Source organism: Rhyacophila brunnea, unplaced genomic scaffold, assembly GCF_057557595.1.
Source record: "Rhyacophila brunnea isolate RB1 unplaced genomic scaffold, BYU_Rbru_1.0 scaffold_8, whole genome shotgun sequence".
Classification (NCBI taxonomy): domain Eukaryota; kingdom Metazoa; phylum Arthropoda; class Insecta; order Trichoptera; family Rhyacophilidae; genus Rhyacophila; species Rhyacophila brunnea.
The window spans coordinates 6,708,202-6,725,323 of record NW_028233350.1 but is presented as its reverse complement, the minus strand read 5'-3'; the positions used below and the strand labels follow the sequence as shown (position 1 = coordinate 6,725,323).

The 17,122-nt window shown below is 32.7% G+C and overlaps 1 protein-coding gene across 3 annotated transcripts in view; it reads left to right on the top strand.

The window, feature by feature from the left end:
- Window positions 1-17,122, top strand: part of Prosap (SH3 and multiple ankyrin repeat domains prosap) — a 349,544-nt gene that overhangs the window by 263,476 nt on the left and 68,946 nt on the right. The window lies entirely within an intron of this gene.

Below are 17,122 nucleotides of genomic sequence, written 5' to 3'. Positions count from 1 at the left end.
AATAAAAATGCATTAACTATTAACTATTTAGTGACTCGTGCAGGGGATAATTCAGGGCGAAAGAATTCGCACCCTTAATTTAAAATAACTCCACCAGAGGTGAAAAGTGCCTGTTGCAGGTAGGTAGGTTGTGGTATGTAACTGAAAGAAAGTCATAGAACAGACATATTTACAAGACTTGGATTTGAACGTTTTTTACTGAATAAAAGGAATATTATATTTTAGCCTTTTAAACAGTCACTAAAATTGGTTTAACAAAGTAATTCCCAACACCGGCTATAAAATTTCTATGTCTCGGTACTTCATCGTTTTGTCTAAAGGACCTTCTGCAACGAACCCAGCCCGATTTTTTTTTAAATATATGTAAATACAAAAATACATCGCTGTAAACATGACAGGCTTTTATACCGTGAAATCGTTCGTATGCGTGAAATTACCAAAATAAATTATAATGGATTTCAGTTTTGTACTATTCCATTTAGGTCGTTTTTTGCGACCCGAGTTTCGCCTTTCGGCATCTTCAGGCGCCGTGTTGACTCACCAAAGGCAAACACACACTAGTCAGTGTGTGTTTACCGGTCAGTGTTTCAGTATGTTTTTACCTTTGGTGAGTGTACACGGCGCCTGAAGTGTAAACGACCTAAATGGAATAGTACAAAACTTAAATCCACTAGAATTTAAATTCAAATTCCATCAAGTACCTTCGGTGATAGTATTTATATTGTACCAAAATAGTTGAAGTTTTGTTAGAGTGTGTTTGCGTTTATCTCGTTACGTATTAGTGGAATTTATACGTGCCGTCTTGTTGACCGAGTCGACAATAAATTTATAGGAATACATACCTACATATAGAATTCTGAGTATTAGTGGAATTTATACGTGCCGTCTGGTTGTCCGAGTCGACAATCAAACCTACATACAGATGTCGTTGGTAAATTATATTTTCTTGTACAATATAAAATATTAAGGAATACCTAGTATTTAAGTAAATACGTTAATATGCAATTAAAAGATATTTTTATTAAGAAGGTCGACTTTTAATAGTCGTCTAATATGGTGTATTTGCCACCGGTCTCTATTGAGCAAGAAGAAGAAAAATTAACCGTCCTGTATTGGTATTTATCCAAGTGTCTTTAAAAAATCTTAATATTGCATTATAAACATACATTGTTAATTGATTGCTTGAATCAAATGAAAATGGTCTTGGTGCTTGTTACTATGTTCATTGCCACATAATCATCTAGCTAGATTCTAGACATTCTAGATCCTAGCTAGATCATTACAAAATAATTTGGATACTATGTATTAGTGTGACAACTTGGGAGATACGTATTATAGCTACCATTGTAAAATTGAGTCCTACTAACTAAAATGTACTTGTAATTCCAGTAATTATTAGTATAGGTACTAAATACCTACGTACGTGTAGAATGTTTTTATTTTACATATTATGAAATGACAACATCATACCCACATACTGTGTTCCTCGACATATGTAATAATATATGACTTTTTAATCAAAAATTGACAGTTAACAATATGACGTAAAAACAGGCACCATTACTGACCATATCATAGCGTGACTCCAATTTACACCAATTATTCGATCTATAATTTGATTTTCACATAAGAAAATGTAGGCACCTGCTCTAAAAACAAATTGTGTTCATTTCAACCGATTAAAACCAAACATCGCTTCACAGGGGTCCCACCAAAAATCCATAAATTTCCATTGACATGAACTTCTTAGTTATGTTGTCATATTATTGTATATTTTTTAAATTAAATCGCCACGTTTGAACTTCTTTCAGTCGGTATACACGCCATAATATCCTACCCATTCGCATATAGTTCGTAGACACTAAATATCATGGCCCCAGGGAACTCAGAAATAATGGGAACTGAAATACACAACGGGTAAGGCGATAGCAGGTAACCGACTCGAGTAAGGATGAATCCGGGTTAAACTTACACACGTGTCTAGAATACGTTTAACGTCGAATACTAAAAACTGCTCTCGGTTTATGCATTTACGCTCATTTAATGTTGGTGTATTACACACACTATTGCACGTGCATAATGCGTGCTTCATTTTCGTAGGACACTCACACATTCAAAAGCCTGCTTCACCATGCGGTGTATTGAATACAGCCTATTGGTATTCTATTTATTATCTGTTCTGTGCATGGCCCCCATATCCTGAAGCAGGCCCCCAGGGCACGATGTTTGGAGGGGCCCTATCATTAAGGTTAAGGGCAGTGTAATATTCTACAGTAGTGTTCCCCAAATGGTATTCTGCAGAACTCTAGGGTTCCCGTATAAAATAAAGGGTATTCCGTCTATTTTTTAGCGATTTTTGGTATTTTTAAATAAATCCACTTTATTTGTCGGCTCTCGGCATCATATTATGAAACGCTATGGCATATTGGATATATGTTATTTTTATTAGTCAGGGAACACCATAATATAAAATAATAATAAAATAACATTACATTCGTTACACATACTCGTGAAATAGCGTCCCAGGTGACTTTTTTACTATTAGAGCAAATTCGTGGTGTGTGTTTATCTCACTTAACTGGTCGACCCGCCACGCCGAGCTCCCTGTCTAGAGCCCTGTCAGCCCCCCCACCCCTTGTGGGGGCCATACTAAAGATCCATAATCAATATCACTAATTTAGCCAACCTAGTATTTTTAAGTGAAACTTTAATCTAAAAATCATATATTATATTTAATTGATAATATTATTTATAATTAATTGACACCGATTGATATTGTTCTTAGAATAAAACAAAGTAGATAATATATATAGAGGTACATTATAATATAATCTTGGATAGATACGTTATATCGTTAATCAATTGTCTTCACGCATGATCCCATAATCAAGATTATTATTTACTTATATTTATCTGGGGCTCAGGCGCACTCACTGATAAGCGATTAATGTTTACCTGCGTTTTTTTTTAAATATAACTATCGATATCCGCCATCAAGTATTTTATTATACAGAAAGTTTAAAAAAAGAGTAATACCCCCAATTCTTTTACACTTAGTCTAGACTAGGGATTTCAATCCCGAACTATTTTCGATACCTATGAATCCCGGGATTGGTAAACATAATCCCGAAACTTTCGGGAGTGAGTTTTTTTATCAATTTTAATGGAAAATAAAATAAAAATGAAAATATAACAGAAAAAATACTTTTAATAACATACGAATACATTAGAAATAAACTGAGTTTGAATAAAGTTTGATTTATTACCCATGTGATGCCAATTCATTTTATTTTTTCACATACATTAATAATAATGAGAAAGATTGGGAAAAAACAATGCTTCGCACTTTTAACAAAGTGACCATGTTTTTTAATGCATTTGTCATTTTTTATTATTTTAATTGAACTTGTATTTTTTATCTTTTCATAAATAAATAAAACTGTTTTACTTCCACATTATTATTTATACATATTACAATATTATTTACTCCATTAAACATATGTATTTCCAAGATTGAACGTACACACTAATAACAATAAATGTCATAAATAGTATAAACTATTCTAAAATTATTTTTGACCAATTTTATCAACGTTATTTGTATATATAGAAATTTTATATTAACTATTGTAAAAAATGCCAATCCCGGGATCGTCAAATCGTAATCCCGAAATCCCGGGATCAAGATTTTGGCTCGGGATTGGATTCACTAGTCCAGACCAAGAACATCTGTATATTATGAACAATGCTTTCCATCCCCATCGGACACCAAAAATAACTGGACAATAAATAATTGTCTTAATTTAATAGTTAATAATAATAATTAAATTTAGTAGGCGTTAGACTTTTACAGGGTTGGCAAACCTTTTTACGTACGCGTGCTAAAATTTCCCAAATAGTATATTTTGACTGTCTGACGTTCATAGGGAAAAAATAGTTAAAAGAATTAAAAAAGTTCAAAAATTATAATTGCGTTCTTTTCTGTATTATTTAGTTTGGTTCTTTATAAACCAATTGATGATAGAATTGCTCCGGTCAGATGAGGCATTCTCTCGCTACAGTAGTCTCAAGAATTGTAAATCGATCAAAATCAGAGGTTTGCGGCGCGACTTCCCCGCCATCTGATGAGGTCATTGTGATAATATTATGTGTGGCGCATAAAATATAAGGACCGCATATGCAATTTAAATCACACGTAATGCTTATTCTTCTTGCTATTTTTTATACAATGCAATCTGTCATTTTATGCATGAATTTCGTCGTTTCCGTTTGCGCATCGATTGATAAAAATATTATTGAAAACCGAAGAAAATTCACATGCTTATGTCGTCATTATTTTTGATTATTATATAAGTGTTAGGTTAAAAAATATTTTTTAAATTATTAGAATTATCTATTTTTTTTTCTCTTCAACATAAAACAAACATCACTGGACTATAGCAAGTTGATAAATAATGAAAAAATAATACGCACTAGGTATATGATACGTTTTATAGAATCGTACCATCATAATATTCAAAACGGGATAGTAGAAATAATCTTTGAAAAAAAATATTAATTTGAATTCTGTTCGTTGAAATGATTATTATTTTCTATTACACAAATCAATAACCAGTAAAACCGCAGCGTGACACATTTCGCACGAATTATCTTTCAAATTTTGCCATCGGATACATTATAATACGACATTGTTTCTTGGTCAATACTTAAACCGAATAGGAAGTAAATATTGGAATTATTTACCATTACATCATTCCAAACCTATGCACATATTTACACAATGTTTGTTTTTCCTTTTGTGAACATTGAATTTTAAATTTTATACATATTGAAACAAGATAATATTTCAGATATTTATCATAAAAACATTGAGTATGCCTTGTAAATCTTGGAAACCAGTTTCTAGCAACATTATAATAATAATAATATATTTCTTAGTTGAAAGGACAATGATAATATATTGTATTTTAAATGCATTTCTATAGTATGCTAAACAATCAATAAAATATCCAAATAACATATTTCCGCTTTTTTTTTCTTCATTTGTAACCGTTAAGTTGTGATTATATTGAGATGCACTTCGCGTACTGTCACGCTGTTTTGTCATTTTGCAGAATTTTTTGAACGATCACTACCTCTGTAAATTCAATGATGGAGAGTGCCAACTCTAATGTATTAGTATTTTGAATAATTATTAATAATTATTCATGCAGATTTCAATTAATTTTAACAGTTTCAACGTGTGCGTACGTTAAAATTATTTGTCATATTATACCCATTGATATTATTTTGAACAGAACCCAACTTGCAGACTATACAGACCATAGACAATACACAACATTCTTATGGAAAATACATGTTGCCAACCGCTAAAAACAAAAAAAAACACGCGATTTTGATATGTCGAATCGAAAATGTGTAGGCATGTAGAAAATGATAAAAAACGTTCATTGAGTCATGCAAGTGTCAATGCAGTGCGATACAACGCGAGGTGACCTCATTGTTGTTCTGGTGATTTCGGCAGATTTTGCTAACTGACAATGTTCGTCTAAAGGTTCAAAATGTGCTACGGGATGGGAGCAACAGCCTGATGTCTGATAACAATTTTAACACCAAGAAAAACAATAGTACACACTTTTTCCCGTAGCAGCAGCCTACTGTGACGTCATGATAATACGCGACGTGCATCTGAATATAATCACAATACTGGTCATAATACTGAAGTCTGATTCAATATAAATAAATAGGAATTCTAATTAACCAAAATTTTATTTTCTAGAAAAAATATATTTATTAAATTAATTAAAACAATATAATTTTAATTATATTGTTTTATTTAATAAATAAAATTTTAATTTTCTATCAAATATTTTTCTATACGGATTAATTAAATCATTTTTAATGTAAATATTAAGTAAATTGTAGTAAATTGCGTGTTTCGTATTCCGTCACTAGTTGTCCGTAGTGCCACCACCTGAGAACATCTCAATAAATAGAATTCAGATAGGCTATATCCCAATCACATATGCGTGTGAAACATGGATCCTAAGTAAAAGAGAAATCCAGAAACTTATAGTAGCACAACGTGGTATGGAGAGGTGCATGCTGGGCAAATACAAAAAGAGGAATGAGTGGATAAGGAAACAGACAAGGGTTTGCGATGTAATAGAGTTTGTTAAAAGTCTTAAATGGAAATGGGCTGGAACGTCACTCGATGATGGGACAATCGTTGGACAAATCTAGTCATCCAGCCGTACCCAAGAGGTACAAAACGTCCGCAAGGTCGATCTAGATGTCGCTGGATCGATGAAATGATTAATTTCTGCGGAATTACGTGGCAACGCAACGCACAGAACCGAGAGAAGTGGAGTCAGCTTGGAGAAGCCTTCAGGCTTCTGAATTTTCACGCGATAGTTTTGAGATTGTGGCGAACCTGCCGGAAAAATACGAACTACACTGCACAGAGCATTTTGACAACCTATCAAAAAACACTATTCAATAAGAACAACGCGTCTTGCTTACGCTTGACGAGACAGTCAGCACTTTTGCGTGTAAACAGGAAATGCTATTATTGCGATAGTTTAATTTACAGTTTACACACTATTGGTGCCAGTAAATCCGTGCACGTGTACATGTACTATAATGATTTCTGTTCATGAAAATATGTACTTATAAGGTATATAAACGAATACGGTCAGACGCTTATGTATCTACTTAGTGAAAATATTTTTCCATGAACAGAAATCTTAAGTTTAATTTGACATACGGTTCAAAACCACATGCGGTTTCAGTCTATAGATGGCCCCCTAGAGCCCAAAACCTGTTATTTTGTTTGATAGACATGTTGCAAAACATCAATAATATGAATGAATACTTGAAAGCGGTTGAAATATTAATCTCGTTATAATAAAAATAATCACTTGTCATTGATTTAATTTCATGCAAATATTTTTATTTAGTGCACATACTGTGCTTTTCGGTATAATATGTGCCCCCGAGGTGTTTTATAATATTTTCTACTATTTAAAGTTGAAACGGTGTTCCAACCTGCTGTTTACATAAATAATATCCAACTTCCTATTATTAAGTCTCAACTTTACAATCATTTAAAGATTACGTATTTTGATCATACGATACTATAGTGCTATTTAGCGTGCACATACTGCGAATACGATAAGCTAGGCTATTTTAATCGATGAAGGCCAAATCAAATATTTTGCTATTAAAAACTGATCTCAATATTCGTTATAAATCGGTATACTTTTAGTATACCTGTATAAAATGAAGCAGAACATAAATAAATACAGCACAAATGGACGTAACCTATTCTTAATGATGAACTCATCACTTTTGGTACTACAACTCTTGGAAGGTCTTGGCCTCCTTCAAAAACTTCCGACTTTTGATATACCAGAGTATTCTTAAATCTCGTGTGGCGCAATCCATCCATCTGAATTTCGGCCGTCCAGATGTTCTTGCCCTCAAATGTTGCGTACATAGGCCGCCTTGCTGTTATATCTTCACGTACCCGATCTGCCGCAGTTTCTGCATTGTCATATACCACGTGATCTTTTCGCTCCCATTAAGTGCGTACAGCTCCTCATACCTTGATCTCCAAATGAAATCTTCTTGAATAGCCCCAAATATTCTTCTCAAAACTCTCCTATTAAAGATATCCATATTTCAATCGTCCTGTTTACCGAGTGCCTTGTTCTTCAGAAGCCTTTGGAGACCAAAATAGCACCTGTTGGCGAGTGTTGATCCGGTGATTTATTTCATCGCTTGTGTAAATGCGTAATATGCAAACAAATGAATCCACAGTTTCAAATGCATCACCGCCAATTATGCGGTTGTTATTATCATTTGTTGCACTGTGGAAAACTGGCAGTGCTGCAGACATGGGACTCCGGATAAACAAAAGTAAATGATCAACTATCGTTCCCTACTAGTCAGTTGTTTTATTCAATATAAGATTAATCATAAGAATATAATTCTTCAATAGTTCAATAAAGGTCAGTACTTTTTAGATTAATTTATGTAGCCTATCTATACAGTTTTAGTATTATCATAAGGATACTGAGCCTGATTTAGAGAAGCTATAACTATAAATAGGTCGATAATAATACGATACAGTGGATAGCCAAGAACAGAGAGGCGTCGAAGGACTATATAGTGGCCTTCATCTATCAGTGTATTTACGTCATCCGATGATGATTATTTCAATATATTAAATAACGTAAAAATACAATTTTATTCTCTGTAACCGTTTTTAAATAACCAAGTGCACTAATTACAGTAGGTAGTGAAACACTTAACAGAAACTCCTGGGCTTTATAAAGCATAATCATATAATAATTATGTAATGTGATATCACTGTAAATGGAACTCGGAAACCTTAGTGTGGAGAAGCTAGAGTTACTTATAGTCTTACGGATTCTACTACGAGGGCTTAATCTTCTTTGCATCTCAGAATAGGTAAGTAGATAGCTCTGAAACCAAATAGATAATAGGTAGATACCAGTAGCAAAGGGTGGAGGTAGTCTATTAAGATACGCCATAAATAGTGCATATTAAACTTTGTTTGTCATACGTATTTATTTGTATTGAAAGAAGACTACAATTTACAGGTGGTGTTGGTTCGTTTTAAAAACCCTTTTAAACCCTTCCTAAACCAAAACATGATAGTTTTGGTATAATTTGGACGATACGATAAAATTATTCACACTTTTTCATGAATACTTTTTTGTTTTCGTTGGATTAAGAATATATACATATTTTATTGTGCACATATTGTTGGTTCATTTTTTTAAATCCATTAAGCCCTAAACCAAACTATAATAGATAAAAAATATTATTCTATCTATAAATTATCCAAAGTTATGTATGATTTAATTGCATTATTTTAGATATTTTATAGAGAGACTAGTATTTTTTGACTATTATCTATTATGGTTTGGTTTTGGCAGGATTTACAGTTTGTAAATTGTAGTCTTATTTCAATGAAAACAAATTATGACTGATAAAAATTTAGTGTGCAATAATTATGGCGGATCTTAACAGTCTACTTCCACCCTTCGCCACTGATAGGTACATAACATAATAGCAACTTTAATTTTAAACGCGCATGAAATTATGTATTGGGTAGTTGAAATGTGTATTAATCGTCATAATATAAATAAATGCGGCAAAAAAAAAACCAATGACAAAATTTCTGTTTGAACTGTATGAGTTTTCACTTAGCCATCTTACCTCTAAACTTAGTATAAAACCATTCCTCTACATCACGTCAAGCGAGTGCTAATTGGCTCTTATGCGCGGCGGCTTTAATTTATCTAGAAAGGAGAGTTCACAATAAATTATCCCGAGGGAAGAAGGAGCGACGAGCTTCTACTTATTCGTCTTATTATTTGACTTTTCCTGCCGTCGTATATCAAAAAGCTCGACGTTGCGGTATATATATTATGTATAATTGTCATGAACTGAGAAACTCTCGCCTGAAATACTAACCTGTTAGTCAATTTTAAACTTTAAGCGTAGGCTTTAAGCTTTAATAGGAAGCTTCATTGAAACACAAAAAATCGCAGAAATTCAAGAAATATTTTTCGCGTCGCAAACGTCTAATGCATAAAACATAATGAGATTATTTTAGAAGATAGGCTATTATACTTCCGTGAATAACTAACCATAAATAATTTTACGAATTTTACTTTTACTTACCAAATCTTTACACATTATTTTAAAGTCATCTCAAATGAATTTTGCGGCGGAATTTTGATGAAATAAAAGCGGTAATCGTATATTTGTTTTATAACAACTATGTGATAATAATATTGTACGATTTATTCATTAAGAAAGTCTAATTGATTTAAGGGTTGGGAGTATTTATTCCATTTGAAACGTTTTTTAACAACCGTCTTTCGGTGTCTTCAGGCATTATGCACATCAAACTCTAATATCGTCTCTGTTCTGGCAGAACACACTAATTGGAGAATACTAGTTTTGAGTAATATGACTTTGAAGTTGTTAAAATGTTTGAAATGGTCTATCATGTGAGTTTATTAAGTAATCGTAAAAAGGATGACTTTAAAATAAAGACTGTTTATTTATTAAGAAGGTTTCCAGACGGTAAAGTTTGAAATAAGGAACATTTTGTATGTCTGTCTTGTATGTAACAATATGTCATTTTTTCGAATTATTGTCTTCTGCCAGAACAGTGACGATATGGTGCATAACTTACTCATATTATAGTTAGGTACTATATACATAATGTTATATAATGTTAAAGCAACACATTTTTATTCGTTATTTGTAAAATAATAATAAAAAATACACAGATAGCAATGGCGCCTGCATCCCGGATGCCAGCACAAAATTGGCTTTACTTCCCTTATACTTAGAAACCACTTTTTACTACGTTTCATCAATTTTATTAATAGCTTTAATATCTTTCACTTATGTCCGACGTAATCTTGTTTTCCTGGGTCAAGTTATAGTCGACGCTTAACAATGACAGACGCTTACTTACGGCGTATTTACGTCACTTAGGCGTCGGTGGCGCGACGCTTTTCTCGAGGCGTCGGAAAAAATCGACGTCGTCTAGAACAGTGTTCTTCAACCTTTTAACACCCGCGGTCCGATGAACATAGGAGAAATATTTCGCCGACCGGTATTAGCCAGAAATAATAACCATTATAAATGGAATTTTATTTATTAAATCTTATGTTTTAAAATTACAACTTTTGGTTAGTGCCCCATCTGCTGCTGCTTACAAAGAAGCAAATTTGATTAACGTGGTTGCAGCATTGTTTCTGAGAGACGAAACGCTGCATTAACATCCATTCGATTTCTCTGTTTGGTTTTTTATTACTGACAATTCTTTTCACATAAATAGGAAGTCGAAAAAATTACCAATAATCTGATTTTTATAATTCAGAGATAGATATTCTTTATCAAGTGATATCCAAAATTGAGACAATGATTGCATCTTATGTATGGACTCCAGAGTGACATCATAAGATAGCTCGATCAGCTTTTCTTTCTCACGAGGATCAAGTGCGCATTATCTAATATCTTCCAAAAATGGATTATTAATCCAGAGGTTAGAGGTCCGCCTTTATGTAGATCTTATTTTTTAGAGAAATATTTATTAAAGTTTTCGGCTAACGCTTTTAAATGTTGGGTTATGATGTTGAATATGACTTTCTGGTTAATATCAGCAGCATTCAAAAATTATTCTCCCAGCGTTTCATCTAGTGCGAATTCATCGAATCGTGTAGCGATGTAGTCGGTTGAGAAAGCTTTCACGGACTGGTATTAAATTCTTGCGGACCGGCGCCGGTCCGCCGACCACCGGTTGAAGAACACTGGTCTAGAATATTATGAATACCCTGCATAGCAACCAACAAGAAATCTGCGGGGGCTTCGTTAATCAATACGGTCTCGTCTCCATTATGATGTTAATAAATAATGTTTTAGCTAGGTAGGCACCTAAGTAGATTTCTTCTTTCTCTTTTAGCTGGTAAAATATAAATAACATTTATCAAAATGTTGCGCAAATAAGCATGGCAGTTTTCCTGCCATCTGGTCACCGCTTCAGAGGGTGGGTATTCGGTATCGATAGAAAATTATTGGAAAAGTGCAAAAGCAATTTTATTTTTCCTCACAAGGGGGGGTTTTTCGATATTATTAAAATATGTCGCACTGCGGTTGACAGGTCAAGGTGACATAGCCTTGAATTTATTCGTTAATAAAATTCTAATACAGTCTTCTATACATCTGTACGTGGACAAATAAACAATTTATAAAAACTGTTTGCAATATTTTTTATTACACCGCGGATTTAAAACTTCAGTAGACTTATACTTCTTAAGAGATCTTTATTTAGCTACCTCTTTTTCGACTTATACGAGGTATAAATGAGAAGTCTGCCTATCTGGGCAGTTTTGACTTGTGTGTCCCTGATAACTATCTTAGAAATAGAGAGCATCAGTTGTTTATTCTCCCAAGGTGCAGAACCAACCTGCCACTGGTAATGCGAATTGAGAGGGCGATAACTATGTTAAACCCAATTGCTTCGGGTTTTGATATATTCCGCTTGCGTGAGGATGAGTTTAGGTGGACGCTATTTTATAAATTCTTAAAATAGAGTCTCCTTTTACTCGGAAGTAGCGGATCTCGTAGAGTGTTTTGATTAAAGCATGCAATTTTTTACGATGTGGACTGTTCAAACTACTTTTTTTTAAGTTGAGTTTCAAACAAGTGTTTACGGATGTCCAACGTGAGTAACTTTTGCTTGCGGGACGGTGTCTGTCAATCCTACATCGACATTTTAGTTACCTAAGTACTTATTTTATTTCAAATGTAATTTTTCTGTCGTGATACGTTAATATTGTTTTATATACTTAATTGTATATGTAATTCCGTTCTTTCTATCAAGAATCGATAACTTTATAAGTGTGTTGATATTTCAAATATCCCAGAAAAAATATATATCACAGACTGTCAGCTTGCTGGCTACCGAGTCAAGTAACTTGAATCAGTAGCCTCATCGGTTAAAATACCCACCCGATAAGCGGCATAATACAAAATATTATTACTGACTATCTGACAAAACAATATTTGACATGTTTCCATAGTATTCATCACCATGTCACCTAGTTTGGTGATTTTATGAATTAATAACTTTTTTTCCATGCGTATTTTTTTTTTCAAATTGAAAACACGAAGCCTTGTTTTGTGCAAATATACACTACAATTCGTATGTCACGATATGCACTATTTATGTATGGAGTGCGACATCACGCTTTGGCCTTAGGAAAATCATGCTACAATTATTATTGTTTAATGAATGCAATACTAACAACATCACTTGCAATATGGCTGCATTTAGACGCAAAAGCAAAGGCATTAATAACCCAGCCATTATTTTTAAATACGTCAGTGTTTTTATGAAGGTTTATAATGCATAAAAAGTTTTTTGTACATGACAAATTAGACGCCATTTTGATTAATTCAATGCCGGAAGTTTTCATTCAAATACATCCATTTTTTAAATTCAGAATAAATTGACAAGTCAAATTATTTTAAAAGAAAAAGTGTTCTTATTTCAATCAATTTGACATGACAGTGTTACCAGTATAAAAGATATCTCACCATCTTTTAAGCGCGTTCGTAAAAGTATGCAAAATAAAAGATCCTTTTAAAGGAAATTTTCTTGTCAATAAAATCAGTGATTACCTACCTACCTACCTACCTAACGCCCACGACTGATTCTTCTGTATAGGTACTTCACTATTTTTCAAACGTTTTGAAATATATAAATAAATCATCGCTTATTGATACCCACATATATTGTAAATATGTCATAATTATTTGGATGACATTTTAAATATCAAAGGTGTAGTTAATTTCTTAATATAAATATACTTACATGAAAAATACTAAATCAACATAAAAACTATGTATTTATCAGATGGAACTCAGATATTTTGCATAATTATTCTGTACAATGTGTTATTTATATTCATTCATTTGAAATAAATATACCACAAAATCCAATTAAGTGTGTATATCTTTTTTTCAATATCTAGAAAGTATATTCCTAACTAATTGTGTGTAGAAGTGTAAGTAATATGTATACTAATTTAAATAACGCGTTAAAACACTAATATTACTAATATTTATATTTCAGAAATTCAGAAAACATTTCTAAGAAAATATATTATAACCAATGGAAAAAATCTAAAAAACCTAATAATCAAACCTGCATCTCGGGTTTCGCGCCCACGTGCATAGTCGATTATGCTATAGGATTCATATTTAATTACGACAAATTTTAACGAATTAATTTAAATTTCTCTGAAGTGATTTCCAAATAAATTGAGCTTATTAAGTATTTTCAAAATTATGTTTGTTCAATAATTAGATTGTTCTATCTTAAATCTTGTGAATTATTCATTAAATAAAAAAATAGTTAATTAATGTTTATATGTTTCCTATGAAATCTTTCTAATGAAAAGTAGACATCAATAATGCGGCTCTGTATTTGTTGCGTGGTATATTTTATGTGCGTTTACATATTACTCACATTTCTAAAATCCTGCATCAAAATTTTGCATTTGCCTTATTGGGGATGAGAATTCTATTTATTATCTGTTCTGTGATTTATCACATATGAATAATTATTACGGTATAGCTGATATTATCATGCACGCATACTCCATAAAATCACTATGTTCACGTAAGATCTATTCAAAAGATAAAAGTTTATTTTATACTATGATAGTCTTTACAGCATTTAATATATTAACCATAAACACAATCTTTCTAAGTAAAATATTTTTGTACCATTTATACTATGAGTATTTTTTCACTTTTAATAATATGTTCGAAAGATAAATAACACCCATAATGTAAAATGCTATGAAACAAAAATAAACAGATATCTTTTAAAAACATTTCTTATTTTGAGATGTCTGTGTGAAATCAACCAATTTCTCTCCATCCCTTCGGGAGGAAAGAAAACCTCCAACACTAACGAGACCCGTAGGCGGCTGCAAACAACGAGATGAAAAAATCTAGTGTCTGATAAAAGATGTTGGTTGAAGTATTAAATTGAAAACTTCTCCTAAAATCTGAGTTAATATTGGCTTCTAACAGTTATATTTGAGTGCTCTCGACTCTTACGAATAATACATCACCTGAATAATGTAAAACTATATAATTATTAATGATATTTTTCTCTTCCTTGAATTTCGGTGGTGACTATTTGAAATTAAATACATAATTATACTAAAACAATACACTACTCTTCTGCAACACCTTCTTGGCTACGCTTCTAGGCACTGTTGTCTACTAAATGGGAGGAGCTTGTTAGTTTATAATGGAATTACGGTTAAAAATGGGCGGAGCATGTTAGTTCACAGTTTTAACACGTAGCCAAGATGTTGCTGATGAGTAAGTATTTCACTGATGTTCCAAATTTATAATATACTACGTATTTATTGACAATGACAATCTAATAGCGCCTATACACGTGCATGGATTTATTTGCAGCAATAGTGTGTATTTTAAACCATCGCGTTAATAACTGTTTACACGTAAAAGTGCTGACTGTCTCGTCAATCTCATTCTTCAACAGTAACCGAGACTCGATGTTGTAATTTTATAGTACCTACTATTTGACAGGTCGTTAAAATCGCTTAACCTCAAAACGGGTCTGCGCGGTGTAGTTCGTTTTTTACCGGCAGGTTCGTCACTAACGTTCTACTACGCAGGCGCAGATATCTCTACTGTCGCGTGAAAATTCCGAAGCTTCCGAATGTTTTTGTTGCATGCATGCAATATTGCAACTTGCATGATAACACATGTTTACACGTCCATTTTCTTCCTATGGCCCCGATAATACGTACTGTCATAAGTAAATCCATGCACGTGTAAACGGGGTATTAGTCAAATCCATTATAAAAAAAACTATACAACTTTTTATTTCAAATTGCTCTCATGCAAAGTTGCAAACTGTTATGTGCACCCTTTTTGACTTATCTTATCGTTATCACACTCTACATTCTACGTACATGATCATTATCTATCACTCACTCTACTTCATCACAATCAGAACATATTTTTAGACATGCACTGCTATTAATAAAATATTATAATCAACTCCATTATAATGTTTCATCCTTTTTATACATAACTATATCGAGGTAAAATGTATTTTTTCCTCACAATTTTAATATTAAATAACGCATGTTAAAACAATATTCTGTTATTATTAACATAACCAAGAATAAAATTTGACGAAATCTAAAAATGTTTTATCTTGTATAAGATTTGAATTTCTATCTACCTCTCTCTTCACTGAAAAGAAATGAATCAAGTGACAATCTTTCCTCTTTCCTACCCCCCACTTCAACCGAAATTCTCAACCCTTCAAATGATCTTTATCCTTCTCTGTCATCCGCCCACTCAGCGCGCTTCACATTTTTAAGGGGAAAATACGGATATTTGCTGACAACTCTGTAATAAATAACGGTATTGTCGTCCATACTCCGTACCTTTCAAGTGTCGGGCAATGGGAAGATGAAAAATATTTATTTATCATTGCACGTGTGTGTATTAAAAAAATATACAATATTTTTTAATGCCATCATTTAAATATTTGCCTTGCTACATTCTACATTCACCCCACAAACGTTATCTGTTTATTTATTTACCTGATTCGGTGTTTATTATTACAAAACTCTTATGTCCTGAATAAAAGTATATCCAGGCAGTGAATTTTGCACCCCATAAGTCTGTATTTATCACCAGCCATATTTCCAACCCCTATTCTACGAAACACAAAAAATTATTAGTTAAAATAAAATAATTTAAAAAAACGCAGTCGTTTACACACATTCAAGTTAATGACGACTAATGACATTTTGAATTGAAATCTTTTTTATGCGGAGTAGTATAAATTTTTCGCTACGCAAACGAATAATGTTGGAAATTCCCGACAAAGCATGCAAGTATAACTACATTTAGATATGAAAAATAATGTCTTTAACAACCGTTGAAGTAGTATTGCGAAAGTCGTAAGGCACTGGCTTCTCATCCGGGGTCTCCGAGTTCGATTCCTAGTAAGGTCACAAGACATTTTTGTATTCATATATATTTATATATTACTGTGATGTTTCACTCCACCACTCTGCTATTATTGACCCTTATGGTGTGTTGTAGTATTAAAAAGAAAAACGACTTAATACGCTAAATGCACTCGGGAGGTTGTTTTTAATTTTCAGTCTATCTACTTTTAAATATTTCATGTTATACAGCTGTATCCTAAAAATCGTGTAGAACGGTTATAGCGCCTGTACACGTGCATGGATTTATTTGCAGCAATAGTGAGCATTTTAAACTATCGTGACAATAACTGTTTATACATAAAAGTGCTGACTGTCTCTCCAATTTCATTCTTCAAGAGTAAGCGAGACACGATGTTGCCATTTTATTGTACTGACATGTCGTAAAAATCGATTAACCTCAAAATGAGTCCTCTACGCGGTGTAGTTCGTTTTTTTGCCGCTCTACTGCGCAGGCGCAGATCGAAAAAATCCCAACTGATTAAAATTTTTTG